General features: G+C 43.6%; 1 protein-coding gene across 2 annotated transcripts in view; it reads right to left on the bottom strand.

Moving 5' to 3' along the window:
- Positions 1–15,252, bottom strand: part of GATB (glutamyl-tRNA amidotransferase subunit B) — a 101,704-nt gene that overhangs the window by 60,210 nt on the left and 26,242 nt on the right. The window lies entirely within an intron of this gene.

Here is a 15,252-nt window from a genome sequence, read left to right as displayed (position 1 = left end):
CGCTGGCCTCCATCTTCAATTTCATCTCCTAACACACACACACACACACACACACACACACATACACACACATACACCTGTCCTCTGCTCCATGGTCTAGCGCTGGCCTCCATCTTCAATTCCATCTCCTATCTCTCTCACACACACACAACCCGCCCCTGGCTCCCCGGTCCAGTTCTCCTATACAAACAATGCTGACTGCTGACCGCCCTATTCTTATTCACAATCTACGGAGATGTCACCAAGTCTGGGCAACTTTCCTTACTCTGACCTTCCACAAGCGTCCGTTTGTGCTTGCATCACGGTGGGTCAGATGTGTGTGCATGTATTGCCCCTGAACTAGGTTCCATGAGAATGGGCACTGCCTGTTCCCCCTGGACCCGGAGCCCCACAGAGAACGAAAGGCAGTGGTGGTCAGGAACGTGCGCTGAGCTCCAGTGAAGAGGGAGGGGATGGGCATCCAGGGCGGGTCTCAGAGAGGCCGCGATGCCTCTGTCTCCTCTAGGCTGTTACCTCCACCCAGTGGCCTTCAGACGTATTTCTAGAAGTGCCCTGAAACGACGACCAATCACATGTGACAAGATCAAAGAGGAATGAAAAAACTCCAAAGACGAACGTGTCCTGAAGATGCAAGTTCCAGAATTTTCTTTGCAATTCACATAAAGTAGACTACAGAAGGGCTCATGGGTAACCACAGCAGCTTCCCTATGGAAGGAAACCAATGCTCCTTGGCACTCACAAAGCACAGCTCTCTCCACGGAGCCTGAGCACAGCCCACTCTGGCTTCGGGAACCATCGATGGCCAAGTGCTGGCTGCACGCTCTTTATGTCAGGAGGTGGGCTGGGCACACCACACGCACGTGCCAGGCAATCCCCTCGGCAGTCCTAGGGCAGGTACCACCATGATCGTCATCTTACAGATAAGGAAGGAACGCACAGAGGTTAGGTAACTCGCCGCAGGTGACTAAGTAGCAGGACATCAGATCCCAGAGCCCAGACTCTCAACTACACTCTTACCGTAAATCTTCAAAGAAGGAGGCGCATGAGTGTTGGCACTCAAGCCCGCTAACACTGAGCCATAATACTCTAGCAGCAGCTCAAACCAAACCCTTCCAGAGAGGCAGATACTGTTTCTAGCAATTTTCTTCCTGCCAGTTTTTCTACGTGCACAGGCTTGTTTTCAGATGTCTAACTCTAAAAAGGTGAGCACTGTATTCTCGGAATTTTGTAAAACACTCCGTACACATGTGTTTTACACAGTGGCTCTGGCATGTGGCGGCCGGAGAGGGAGTGGACCTAGAGTTTTTCTCAAGCAGCATACGTTATCACTGGACTTTCAAAACCTTTAGACACAAGTACCCATGAAACGATTTATCACATAAGTAAAAAGCTGATTCTTTAATTGGCAGTTAAGAAACCTATGAGCGGTGGACGGAGGAGATGAGACAGTCAATATATGTCATGTCCAGAAGAGAGAGGCCGGGCATGTCACAGCCAGGAAAAGGATACAGGCTGAGGAGACAGTGAATGGCTTTTAAAGGGATTATCACTTGTTCCACTTGTTTGCAAAATAAGCAGAGCTGCAACCATAACTTGGCGCAATCTAAAACACATCCAGCGCAGAAGGCGCAGAGGCATCATGAGACTTCCAAGGACAGGCTGCGACCCCAATGTGAGAAGCAGGCTTCCAGTCTTAAGACTTACTTTGCCTAACCAGACATTTCCTGACCTGTAAGTGTTAGAGGAAGCACACTGACTGAAACTGCCCACCCTGGCCAGGCACCATAGTAACCACTGGCATGAGTTGTTTTATGACAGGAGATCCTGATAAGGAACGCGGAACTAATAAGCCACCACCAACAGGAAGAGTCTAGGAAAGGTGGAAAGGAGACACCGCGTGTCTGTCCACTTCCCAGAATCCCCCTCGCCAGCATCCATCTTGGCTGAGTGATGCGTGGGCCACCAGGAAAGACTCTGAATTAGAATGATCGGCCAAAGACCACCGGGAAACTAATCCCATCACCATAAAACCTGAGACTGTGAGCCACACGACAAAGCAGTTCTCCTGGGTTCCCTTACCCTACTGCTCTCCACCCGGACGCCCTTTCCCAATAAAATCTCTTGCTTTGTCAGCACATGTGTCTCCTCGGACAATTCATTTTCAAGTGTTAGACAAGAGCCCGGTTTCGGGCCCTGGAAGGGGTCCACCTTCCTGCAACAAATGGTGACTCTGGTGGGACTCTGCTTCGCTGAGACTGACATCCTGACCACTCAGGGTACTCAGGGGCCAGCTTGCCTGCGAATGGACCAGACCCAGAGGCCGCAACTGGGACCGTTTCGTCCCTGGTCTCCTCCTGATGTGGACAACTGGCTAGAGTGCCCCAACTGGTTAGGAACAGGAGACTTTATTGACCTCTCTCCCCTTCCCTCTCTCTTTCCTCTCCTTAACCCTTCCTATCCTTCCCCGTTTTTCTAGTCCCCTGGTCCTGGATGCAGGAATCTGGTCGAAGGGCCTCTCTGGTCGAAGGGCCTCAGCCTGAGCTGAGGATTGGAGGCTGATTATCTCCTCTTGGCAGAGAACTCGAATTCTGGTTCTGGTCTGGTCTGATTTCTGGTAGGGCTGAGTTCCAGTCTTCCCTTCTCTAGAGGCCCAGGGTAAAGTCCCATAACGCCTGGGTGTCTGTAGGTGGCAGGAGACGTCTGTAAGGCCGCCCCCTTTTCCCCCTTCTCCCGCCTCCTCCCCCTTCTTTCAACCTGGCTTCCTTTCCTCCTGAAATCTTTGATGTTAGTACTTGGATCTGAAGTTCTGTGTCTCTATAGGAGGTTTTCTGAGAGACTGTATTCTTGTATTTAAGGAGTGTCTGATGAGGACTGCCAGGTTTATATGTGTGTGTTTTAACTCTGTGTTCTGTGTTGCGATTTTTGACGGCCATTTTGCTTTTTGGCTACCATTTGGTTTAGACCTGCCGCCATTTTGTTAGAACTTGATTTTCTTTCCCTGTGCCTTGAGACCAGGGCTCTCAGGAACACTTATCTAGACCATCTCTAACTCCTGAGACTGATGGAAAAGACTTTAAAATTTTTATTGTTTTATTTATTTCAACTGTTTTTTATAAACTAGTAAATTTTATATTGTAATATCTAATTCATGACTAAACTTAGAAAATGAAGCTAGATCTTGCACTGTGTCTGTCTAAATATGTCTTGGTATGTCTTTGTCTCTGGGTAATATTTTTGAGGTTAATTTGTAAATGAGCTCTATTTATTTGGCTTAAAAAAAGGTAAGCACTTACAAATCAAATAATTCTAAATTAAACAATAAAAAAATTAATTAATTAATTAATTAAACAATAAATTCCAGGTTCATGTGAACTGGGAAATATTCAGTATTAAATACCTGATATAATGTTTGTTTGTTGACCTAATACAGACATGTCTCAGAGTAATTAACATTAAGTAGAATATTTTCATTGTACCTAGGTTTAATATAAGCTAAATATTATATCTGTTACAAGATTGTCAATAAGGAAATTACCTCAAGTGAAGAAACTTCTAAAAAATGTAAATGAGATATGAGCTTTTACATAAACTCTATTAAGAATAATTATTCTTTAGAAATATCTGTCTAAAATAGTCTCTCCAGATTGGTGTAACTTAAATTTCTAAGGGTTGTGCCAAGTGTGCTAAGTGTTGGAAGTCTACTGAATAGTTAGGTCATTTCCAAATAAAATAAGATTTTGAAATATTTACTACTAAACACTAATTTCCTTTTACAGAGAAACTAAAGAGATTTGGGACTATAAATGAACAATGTTTGGTGCCATCCTAAAATGTTCTAAGAAAGCAAGGGTTTTGGAAATTATCACTGGTATTTATACTCACCAATCTATGAAATGCTAATATAAAAGTTAGTTCTTGGTTGCTAAAGAAAAGTAGGAAGTGTTTTCAGTTAAAAAAAAAAAAAAGAAAAGGTATGAAAAAATACTAAAAAGAGTTATGCATGATCAGGATTTTCTAAAATTGGATTACAATTAGTTAGATAAATGGATTTTGTTAGAAATGACCCACTCGTAAGAAAACTGGTTAGAGTCAACTAGGTCCAAGATGGCGGCGCTGACTTTCACTAGACCTTGAGCCTTGGTATTTAGGCCTATTGTGACATATCAACAAGCTAAATGATACACCCACCAACACTGACTAAATCTGACCAAATGTTCTAAACCCTTCTAATTGATCTTTTCGAGAAAACTTCCTAAATAGAATCCTTTGAAGTTCTTTTGACCTCTAGCTAACTTTGGGGTGCTTCAGAGGGCCCCTGAAACATCCCAAAGAGAGATATTAAACTGTGTTTATTTGGTTGGTTAAATTACATGAAAAAGATTATCAAATGAGTAATAAATTTTCTCATGTTATAATGTATGGTAAAATTACTAATACAGATATCCTAGAAGTTATATGGAGTTCTTAACATTCTGATATGTCCTGGTATTCTAATGGAAAACCTGATGACTTCACAAAAGTTAACAGAAGGACTGAATGAACCAGCGAATATGCTTATAACTTTTATGGTTTCTATCTGAAATATTACGGGTTTTCAGGGAGTAGGGAAAACCTTCCTCTCAAACTAATTATGACAATACTTTAGTAAAATTAAACATTATAAACAAAACAATTATATTTTCTATCTGACTCCTCCAAAAATTGGAAATTCTTAGGTTTCCAGTAGGTTTACCAAATGAGTTAGGTTATCTCACAAGTACAAAAATCTCAAGAAATTTTTGAAACCTTAAAAAAGGAAGAATTCACCTAGATTTGTTAGGCAAAATCTGTGATAAGCCTTTGGTGTGAGTTTCCCAGCTCTGTTTTATTTTAAAAGTGCAGTCTGAGACTCTAAATGTTTCAGCAAAATGAAAAGTCTATAATCAGTTATGGTTATATAAATCATCAGACCAAAATTAGTGAGAACAGACCTATTTGCAAACAAACTAGCCTTAATTTGGTTATATTTTATAAAAATGAGGGTAACTTTAGGGAGGAAAAGATATTTCAGAACATGTTAAATCCCAGTTTGTTAATGGAGGTCTGCATCTAGTAAGACTCATCTCTTAGTTCTTTGCTGTTATGTGACATTAATGCAAAATTTAATTGAATTCTTAAAGAACACCCTAAGTTTGTTTCTGAAGCTTCTCTCAGTAATCTATCTTTGGATGAAGATCAGATGCCTCATGACCTGCGACCAGGACTGGAAAAAGACGTAATTTAAGGGACTGTCTCCAACCTGGATGGAAGGACTTTTTTAATCAGGTACTCTTAACTAGCTCATGCACAATGAAACTGAAGGGAAATTAACTCTTAGATTAACTCGCACTTACAAAGGCCCCTACACTGGATTGGTCTATAGAAAAGACAGCTGACCTGATCTCACCTTAAAATGATGCTCAAGCAGGAAAAACTACACTAAACCAGGATGAGAAGACGATGACATCAGAGGTAGACAGCTTGCCCAAGATGCTGGACCTAATTCGTATGATCATTTATGTTTTCTTGACTTCTTAGACCTTTGCATATAAATCAAATGTTTTTCTATCATAGGCCTGATTCTATGCTAGTTTTAGAAATCAATTCAATTGTTGGGTTTGTGGCCTATTACCTGTGTCTAGTTCTGGGTTACCTTGGTAAATTTCTCTACTAAAAGACTCTAACTGGTTGGCCCTGAGAAAATTTACTTAAAAAAAAAAATTATAGTCATATTCAGGTCACTGTGATATTACTGGATGGGATCCCCACACCGGGCCAATTAATAATGCCTGCTCTGACTCCGGCCATAAATTTGAGCTTTTTTCTATCAATAACCTCAGATATGCAGATGACACCACCCTTACGGCAGAAAGTGAAGAGGAACTAAAAAGCCTCTTGATGAAAGTGAAAGTGGAGAGTGAAAAAGTTGGCTTAAAGCTCAACATTCAGAAAACGAAGATCATGGCATCCGGTCCCATCACTTCATGGGAAATAGATGGGGAAACAGTGGAAACAGTGTCAGACTTTATTTTTGGGGGGCTCCAAAATCACTGCAGATGGTGACTGCAGCCATGAAATTAAAAGACGCTTGCTCCTTGGAAGAAAAGTTATGACTAACCTAGATAGCATATTGAAAAGCAGAGACATTACTTTGCCAACAAAGGTCCGTCTAGGCTATGGTTTTTCCTGTGGTCATGTACGGATGTGAGAGTTGGACTGTGAAGAAAGCTGAGCACCGAAGAATTGATGCTTTTGAACTGTGGTGTTGGAGAAGACTCCTGAGAGTCCCTTGTACTGCAAGGAAATCCAACCAGTCCATTCTAAAGGAGATCAGCCCTGGGTGTTCTTTGGAAGGAATGATACTGGGGCTGAAACTCCAGTACTTTGGCCACCTGATGCAAAGAGTTGACTCATTGGAAAAGACTCTGGGAGGGACTGGGGGCAGGAGGAAAAGGGGACGACGGAGGATGAGATAGCTGGATGGCATCACCAACTCAATGGACATGAGTTTGAGTGAACTCTGGGAGTTGGTGATGGACAGACAGGGAGGCCTGGCATGCTGCAATTCATGGGGTCGCAGAGAGTCCGACATGACTGAGTGACTGAACTGAACTGAACTATTACTCAAGCTCAATCAGAGCAACAAGAAAAGTTTCAGCAAAGGAGGAAAAAATCTCCAACAATTATGGGATGGATTTATATAGATAACACCAGCTATGGTAATTTAGGCTTAAAGTCTCCTTTGTGTTGGAAACAATTAAATCATACTATGGACAATCAATCTAGTAACACTAGAAAACGGGGCTATGTGCCTTATAGATGGTGTCAATATATAATTTCCCTGGAAGATAAAGACTCTACAGAGCAGACTAAGTCAGATGACCTGAGATTTACTGGGCTACATCTAATGGAAGCTCTTAAGTCTTACTTGTGACTTTACTAATAGTGCTGGCTATGTTATTTGTATTTCACCTATTTTACAAAATTGCTATCTCTTACACTGTCAAATGTGTGTCTGAGGGCTCTAATAGAATAATATATAGTCCCATATGAGATGGATGATGGTAACAGTGTAACTCCAGATACGGGAAGAAGCAACAAGAGGGAATATTTTCCTGGACCAAGAGGCTAGTAAGAGGTGGTCCAGAGAATTTTGGATACTGTTTTATGGCCTAGTCCAGTAACAGCAGATTGAGTGGCCTGTCAACAAAATCTCTGCCAAACCTGAGAATGGACATTCTCAGCACCATGGGATAAAATAGTCATGAAATGCCCCCCTCAAAATCATGGTCAAGTTTATGAGCAAAAAGGGGCTCTGCCAACTGAAGACTGACACTTGCCATCTACATCTACAAAAATTAAATCATGGCCGTTGCAACTGCTGACCTTCAATTCCTCTGAAAGGGGTTCAGGGTGAAAATCACGAATGAGGCACTCTGTGCTCTGGGAAAAACTGGCAGAACAGGCCTTCAGATAGTTAGATCTTTTCCAGAGAAGATTTTATGAATCCCAATTCTTGCATCTTCTCACACCTAGAGAAACACTGACATCATTAATGGTGAAATCTGCTTTGACTGTTAAGGAAAAGTTTACAATTAAAAGTCAAAAGAGAGTAGCTATGGCACCCCACTCCAGTACTCTTGCCTGGAGAATCCCATGGACAGAAGCCTGGTGGGCTGCAGTCCATGGGGTCGCTAGGAGTCGGACACGACTGAGCGACTTCACTTTCACTTTTCACTTTCATGCACTGGAGAAGGAAGTGGCAACCCACTCCAGTGTTCTTGCCTGGAGAATCCCAGGGACGGGGGAGCCTGGTGGGCTGCCGTCTATGGGGTCACATAGAGTCGGACACAACTGAAGCGACTTAGCAGCAGAGTAGCTATGGTTCAGATATCCTGGGAAATAACTAGGTGATCTATGGGTGTACTTTCAGATTAGACCTTGCATTGCTAAATACTTGAGTTTTCTGAGTCGTGTCAGGCTTGGATGCCACCATTCTCAAAACAATGTCTGCTGGAAGCTAGTAACTGCAACCTTACTTTTTATAAAACTAGGCAACTGGATACCTGGCTACAAGTCTCCCTGAAGTGCCAGGTCCAGTCTGGGTTTCAGGCCTAATCTTCTAAAAAGAAATGAGATTTATTTTGTCTACAAAATTCCAGTTATCCCTCCTCCAGCTACTTCTAATTGGGTCTGTTACACCAAAATGGCAGACCAAGGGATTGAAATTTTAATCATACAAGGCTCAGATCCAGGACTTGGAACTCAGGAATACTTCCAATTCAGTGTCTATTCTCCAAGCTGAGGCAGTCCTATGCTCCATTTTGACAGGAACTTATCACAGTCATAGTTGCCTAGTTCCCTAAATTAAAACTGAGCAGGACTCTGTGGGGCTCTGGAGTAGAGATCTGTTCTGTGTTCTCCATTTCTTATCTGTAGAATATAGGCTTCATTCAGCCTCCTTGACCTTCCCTGAGTTCCAAAGGATGGATTCAAACAATTGCTAAAGTCACAAACCCTGCAACCCTCACCCCAAATGTTGCCTTCTGTTTCGGGGACCAGAGATGACCATCCTGTTAGGTCTCCTGTTTGGCCCCTGTCTATTTCATCTCTGAGAGGAGCCAACAGTTTCCAACTAAATTGCTGTTACTACAAAGGTGGAAGCTGGTTTCAGATGTGGAACACCCCAACTTAGATCAGGTAGAGAGAGACTTCTGTTCTGCTAGGCAGGCCTACGCCCATGCACAGCAGGAAGAAGTTACAGAAGAAAGAGACCTCCGCCCCAATTCCCAAGAAGTATCTTGAGTATGAAGTCTCTCAGCGGGGAGTTGTTAGAGGAAGCACACTGACTGAAACCGCCCACCCTGGCCAGGCACCATAGTAACCATTTGCATGAGTTGTTTTATGACAGGAGATCCTGATAAGGAATACAGAACTAATAAGGCACCACCAACCGGAAGAGTTCGGGAAAGATGGAAAGGAGACACCGCGTGTCTGTCCACTTCCCAGAATCCCTCTCGCTAGCATCCATCTTGGCTGAGCGATGCGTGCGCCACCAGGAAAGACTCCGAATTAGAATGATTGACCAAAGACCACCAGGAAACTAATCCCATCATCATTAAACCCGAGACTGCGAGCCACGTGGCAGAGCAGTTCTCCTGGGTTCCCTTACCCTACTGCTCTCCACCCGGACGCCCTTTCCCAATAAAATCTCTTGCTTTGTCAGCACGTGTCTCCTCGGACAATTCATTTCCAAGTGTTAGACAAGAGCCCAGTTTCGGGCCCTGGAAGGGGTCGCCTTCCTGCAACATGAGTATAACAATCATTCTTTTAACCACAACTCCCAATACACTTAAAATAAACGATCAAGGAATTCACATCCTACTTTTTAGTATGTCTTGATTATTTCCCTCCTCCTAAATCCTCCAATTTAATTCAGGCTTCCATTCAAACATGCTCCCCTCCAAGCAAGACTTCTGCACTAATCGCCTGGCCACGTTTCTCCACCTCCACAATTAGCTCTGGACTCTTGCCTCTGTACCAACTGATTCTTCTAAAGAATAAATCCGTTCACATAACTCCCCTGTTAAAACCCTTCTCCGGCCTCCCCATCACTAAAAGGATAAACACCAAGTGCTTGATGGAGTCTTCAAGACTCTTCGAGGTTCGGCCCGATCACCTTTCTGGCTTAGCCCTAACCCAAGAGACGCTCATACAGCAAGACACATAACATGCTTTTGCACAAGCTGCTGCTTCTGCTGGGAACACCCTTCCTCCTCATCCATTTGAGCAAGATCCTGGCACCTGGCAAGACTCCCCTGTAGGCATCCCTCCTTTTCAGGTCCCCGCCCTCTGGAAAAGCACTGGCTCCCCAGCCAGACTGAGCTCCCTGAGGGCAGTCAAGTCACTTTATCTTCTTTGCCCTATTATTTAAACGCCATGCCAGCTGATTAAACATTAACTGAGGTAGTGAATAATTTAGCATCCCTTTTATCAACATCCCAAACTCCATAAGCTAGGAAATAAAAGCAAAACTGTTTTATAAAATATGTGTTAGGAAAAAAGAAACCACTCAGTATGTAGAACAGACGCGATTTAATGCAGAGACTTTATTACACAGATGACAGACGGGCTAGGATGTCAAAGAGGCAACTGAGAAGATTCTCAGCGGCAAGAAGCCGCTCATGCCCCAGGGAGGGAGGGGCGGGGTTGGCGGGGGGCAGCGTTGCTGGCAGCAGGGGGAAGGCACCAAGGATGCTGGAAACCCGGTGGACCCGTCTCCATGGCAGGAGCCACGGGCGTGACCCCTGCATTACCAGAGATGCTGCCGGAGGGAAAAGGGAAGGAGAGGCTCTCTGTTGCTGCTTTCCTCCCAGCGCCAGTCTCTCATCCACGCCTCCCGCCTAAGCAGTCAAAAGCCAGCTAGCAGGGGAGGCATGAGGGGACACCAGGAAGACCAGCCTGTGGGGGCAGCGTGCCCCCCACCCCAGGACGCCCTAAAGAGCAGGGGAATGGTGAGCGGAGGCTCTCGAGAACGCGGGACGGACCACACTGCGAGCCACATCCATGTCTGATTCACTTCTGTGTCTTTTTCTTTTGATAAATATCTAACTGATCAAATGATATCACTCTCAAGTCTGCCCAGTCAACAACAAAAAAGAAGGTCTTGTTGACTCCTTTTTCACATACTGGGAGCCAAGAATTATGAAATGTCACTAATGCATAAGGAGCATCTGTGATAACTCAACGTGGGCTGGACAGAACTCTAAGGTGACATTAACCATTAGGAAAGGATTTGCTATGAAGATAATGGAACAAAAAAGACTGCATACCTTACTCAAGTCGATAAAAATACTGCCTAGGATTTTAGCACATTTATGTGAAATTCCACTGATTACAAAGAAATCTACTCACTGAAGTCAGTCTTGGGGACCTACGCCAGGAAATATTTGTGATGCACTTCAAAGGGGTAAAACTCCAGTCTTCAAAAGAGCCTGCAGTTCACGCCATCTCTCTCCTTCCTCCTTAACCCTCAACTGGTGAGCCCACGGCGCTGTGATACGCAAAGTCAGTCCAATGGTTACCAGGACCTCCTAAAAAACTGCGGCAACATGCAAAACCGCGTAACTCACTGAAAATTCGGTTGGCCACTCCTCTGGCACATTCAAAGACTCTGAGGTGACGCCTTACGAAAAGCCCAAGCGGCAATTATTCTATGAAATTAATGTTACATGTGACAAACCTGATGGATGATTAAGATATAGCACCGTAAATGCTTTAATTTATAGAGAGAAAGTAATTAAGATTTACTAAGTAAAAATAAGGCACTAAAACGGGTCTTTATTTTACTGCTAACCATAAATTTGTCTCAAAGCACGAACTCTCTCTGATTCATATTCAAAGCAAAAGTTCCCACACAGATAAATTTTCATTACGGTAGAGAAAGCTGCTCCCCACTGCCTCACCCCCACATTCTTTCTCACCACTGAGCTCTTCTGTCATCACCCAAAACAAACACTTCAAGGTCTGATGACTAAGCGTGCTGAAACTGCTAAGAAATTTTTTTTTAAAAAGTGGACTTTTACCATCAAAAGATACCAGCTTTGGGAATTCCTTTGTAGTCTAGTGGTTAGGACTCATCGCTCTCAGTGCCAAGGGCCTGGGTTCAACATCTGGTTGGGAAACTAAAACCCCCGAAGCCACACAGGATGGCCAAAAATAAAAGAGTTACCAGCTTTATGCAGATACTAAATATTTATCTAAATACACCCACATAAACATATATGTTCTTTACACCTAAGGGGTGTTGCCTCGGGAAAAGGAGAAAGAATGCTACAATTTCTCTTTTATTTAAATCCCTCCCTCACAAAAGAAGAAAAACAATCAAACACCCATCCCAGGAAACAATTCTTGTTCAAAGAGGAGGGGTGTGGTCTGACAGGTCAGCCCCTGAGCTCCAAGGCGCCTCTCTATTCTCTTGCCCTCCGAAGCAGTTCCGCAACCCAGGACTGGTCAGGATCGAGGGCGAGGACAGACCTCCTGGGTGTCCACTCTCCTCACCTGAGATCCCATTCTCTGCCAGCTTCCGCCCCCTGACACGGTCAGGTGGCCTCAGGCTGGTGCCCACACCTACCACTAGTGAGGGGGCTGGGGAGGGCAGCCTCGACCAGGCCGGCCTCTGACACCGGAGGACTCTCTCCCTGCTGTGCCTCGGACCACTGGGTACTAGGACCCAACACTCACCTCTGTGCTGGTAGGAAAGAGGAAAACTCCAGGGCTACCTCCAGCCTAGGGGAAAAAGACCTCTCACGGGACACAGCATCGGGTCCTTGGACCTCACTCTAGGGTGAAGACTTGAAGACTTGGTTAGAGAGGAGGTTTGAGAACGCTTGGCAGCCAGTGAAAAACAAGCTGGGTGTGCAGGTTAACCAGCCTCCATTCCTTGCTCCCACAACACTCTCAACAGTTACTAGTTGGCAATTAACCTCATCTTGAGAAGGCATTTACTGATTGACAAGTTGGGCAAAACTGAGTCAGAAAGACCTTCGCTGAAATCTTCCCTACTCAGCCGAAATCTACTCGGCAGCTGTGTCACCTTGCACCGATCATCTAACCTCTCTCAGCCTCAGCTTCCTCATCTGTGAGGGGAAAAAACAGTATTTTGCAGGACTGCTTGGTGAATTAAATGAAATTACTCGACATATGGGAGACATTTTAGTAAATCCTAGTTTCAGAATGGAAGCGTTATTAAATGCAAAATGCCCCAATCAACTAAATCTTTCATATTCAAGCTTTTGTAAGAGACAATGGGATCTAATAAGGAAAGGTCTAAACAGTTCCACAGGCCCATTAGTCTAGATTTATAATCCAAAGTAAAGTACAACAGATGCTGAAATTATGTATTATGTCAACATAATATTTCCCCCTTAAATGATAACCAACACCTTTTGTGATAATTAGTGTGTTATCTGCAGAGGAATAGAGACCATATTTCTTAACGTCTCAGGAAGCTTATATGACTTCATTTTCTCTGTTTTATTGTGAGGCAAAATTTCCTTGGATAAATCGTATGCTTGCCTGTGGCTGGAAAAAGCTCCCATTCTTAAGTGAAAGAAACTACCTTCTGACAAGCTGAAGAGCTACACACCAGATAACTGAGTCCATTTTTACTGCCATCTCATTGCTGCCCACTGCTATCTGTGACTTCCTGTCTTCTAAGGTAGCAGCTACTTTTGAAATTTAAAGACAGTCTGTGGAGAAGAGATGTCTGCAGGCATGAAGCAGACATGGCAGTCACGTTTGAAAACAATCACTGTCCTTCAGCAACATGGATGGATCTGGAGATTTATCATGTAAGTCAGAAAGAGGACACACACCACATGGTATCACTGACATGTGGACTCTAAAATATGACAGTGAACTTAGCTACAAAACAGAAACATGAAGAGCAGACCTGTGGCTGCCGAAGGGCAGAGGACTGGGAGTCTGGGATCAGCAGATGCAAACCACTACATATAAATGTATAAACGGCACGGGGAACTACACTCAATATCGGGTGATAAACCACAGTGGAAAAGACTATGAAAACAGAAAGATACATATATGTAACTATGTGTGTGTGTGTGTGTGTGTGTGTGTGTGTGTGTGTGTGAGATCCGGCGAGGATCTTGACGGGAGAAAGATTTCCCCCTAATTTTAACTCTGAATATGTTTTTCTCTTGTTTATAGCTTTTAAGAAAAGTATATTAATATTGCTAAAGCTCCAATACTTTGGCCACCTGATACGAAGAGCCAATTCATTGAAAAAGACTCTGATGCTGGGAAAGATTGAAGGCAGGAGGAGAAGGGGACAACACAGGATGAGATGGCTGCATGGCATCACTGATTCAATGGATATGAGTTTAAGCAAACTCCAGAAGATAGTGACGGTCAGGAAAGCCTGGTGTGCTGCAGTCCATGAGACTGCAAACAGTCAGATAAGACTCAGTGACTGAACAGCAACAAATACTAATGTTAAAAGGCTAAAGCATATAAATCCATTCATTTTAGACCACTGTCCCCATACTGAAACTCGGTCTTTTCTAACCTATCCTAAAATTTACTCCCAAGACAAGAGAGATTACATGGAATGCCAAACTTTTTCATATTACTGAAACCTTAAGAGTAATCAGTGATAGTGATAAAAAACATTAATTTCATGAGTGAACAGCTCCTATGACCCCAAAAGAGATCTACTTATTTCTTTATGTAAAAGATTAGTTCTTACTTGAAAGCTCTATTGCTGAGAAACGAAGCAACTGACCTGAACCAACAAAACTCTAGGAAATGCTAGCTAGGCATTAATTATTGGTATGGACAGGGAATTTGGTGGAATAAGGCCTGTGAATATCAAAAGCAATTCCTAGAGACACGTGTCATTCTATTTAAAGTGCATGCATGCTAAGTCACTTCAGCCGTGTCCAACTCTGCAAACTTACGGACGTTAGCCTGCCAGGTTCCTCTGACTATGGAATTCTCCAGGCAGTAATACCGGAGTCGGTTGCCATGCCCTCCTCCAGGGGATCTTCCCAACCTAGGGACTGAACCCATGTCTCACATCCCGTGCATTGGCAGGTGGGTTCTTTACCACTAGCACCTCCTCTAGCTCTATTCATCAGTCCCAGGAATGCCCCAAGGAGTAAACCTTTGGGAGAATCTATCAGGACAAAGATTTTCAGGAAAAAAAATCCTGAACTTTATGCATCCTAGAAGTATACAGCATCTTGTTATAGGCTTCCTGGCAAACTATGAAATCATGGAGGCTAATAGGAAAAAAAAAAGAAAAGCTAAACGTTCATAGGCAAACCCCCTATTCCATTAGCTGTGTTTGCTGTCAGAGCAGATAACAGAAGAACTAGCCAGGATCTAAAAATATGTCAATGTCGTGAAAAGGGAAAAAAGGGAAAGAGAGAGTGGAGAGAGAGAGAAAAGGAAAGGAAAAAGAAACAAAAAAATGAGACTAGAGTCACGCCAACTAAATGCAGTGTGTGGTCTCTGACTGGATCATGAGCCGGGGAGAAGTAAATAAAGGATGATACTACTCGACTGTGAACTCTGTCCTGGATAACCGGCTTGTAACCAGGCTGGCTTTCCTGAGTGTGATCATTACACAGCCTCAGTAAGAGAATGTTTTTGCTCCTGCCAGAAAAGATGCTGAAATATTTGCGAACGAAGGGTCATGGTGTCTGCAACTCA

The sequence above is a fragment of the Bos javanicus genome, chromosome 17 (assembly GCF_032452875.1).
Source record: "Bos javanicus breed banteng chromosome 17, ARS-OSU_banteng_1.0, whole genome shotgun sequence".
Classification (NCBI taxonomy): domain Eukaryota; kingdom Metazoa; phylum Chordata; class Mammalia; order Artiodactyla; family Bovidae; genus Bos; species Bos javanicus.
Note: the sequence above shows the minus strand (reverse complement) of the source record. Positions and strands in the feature narration are given on the sequence as shown.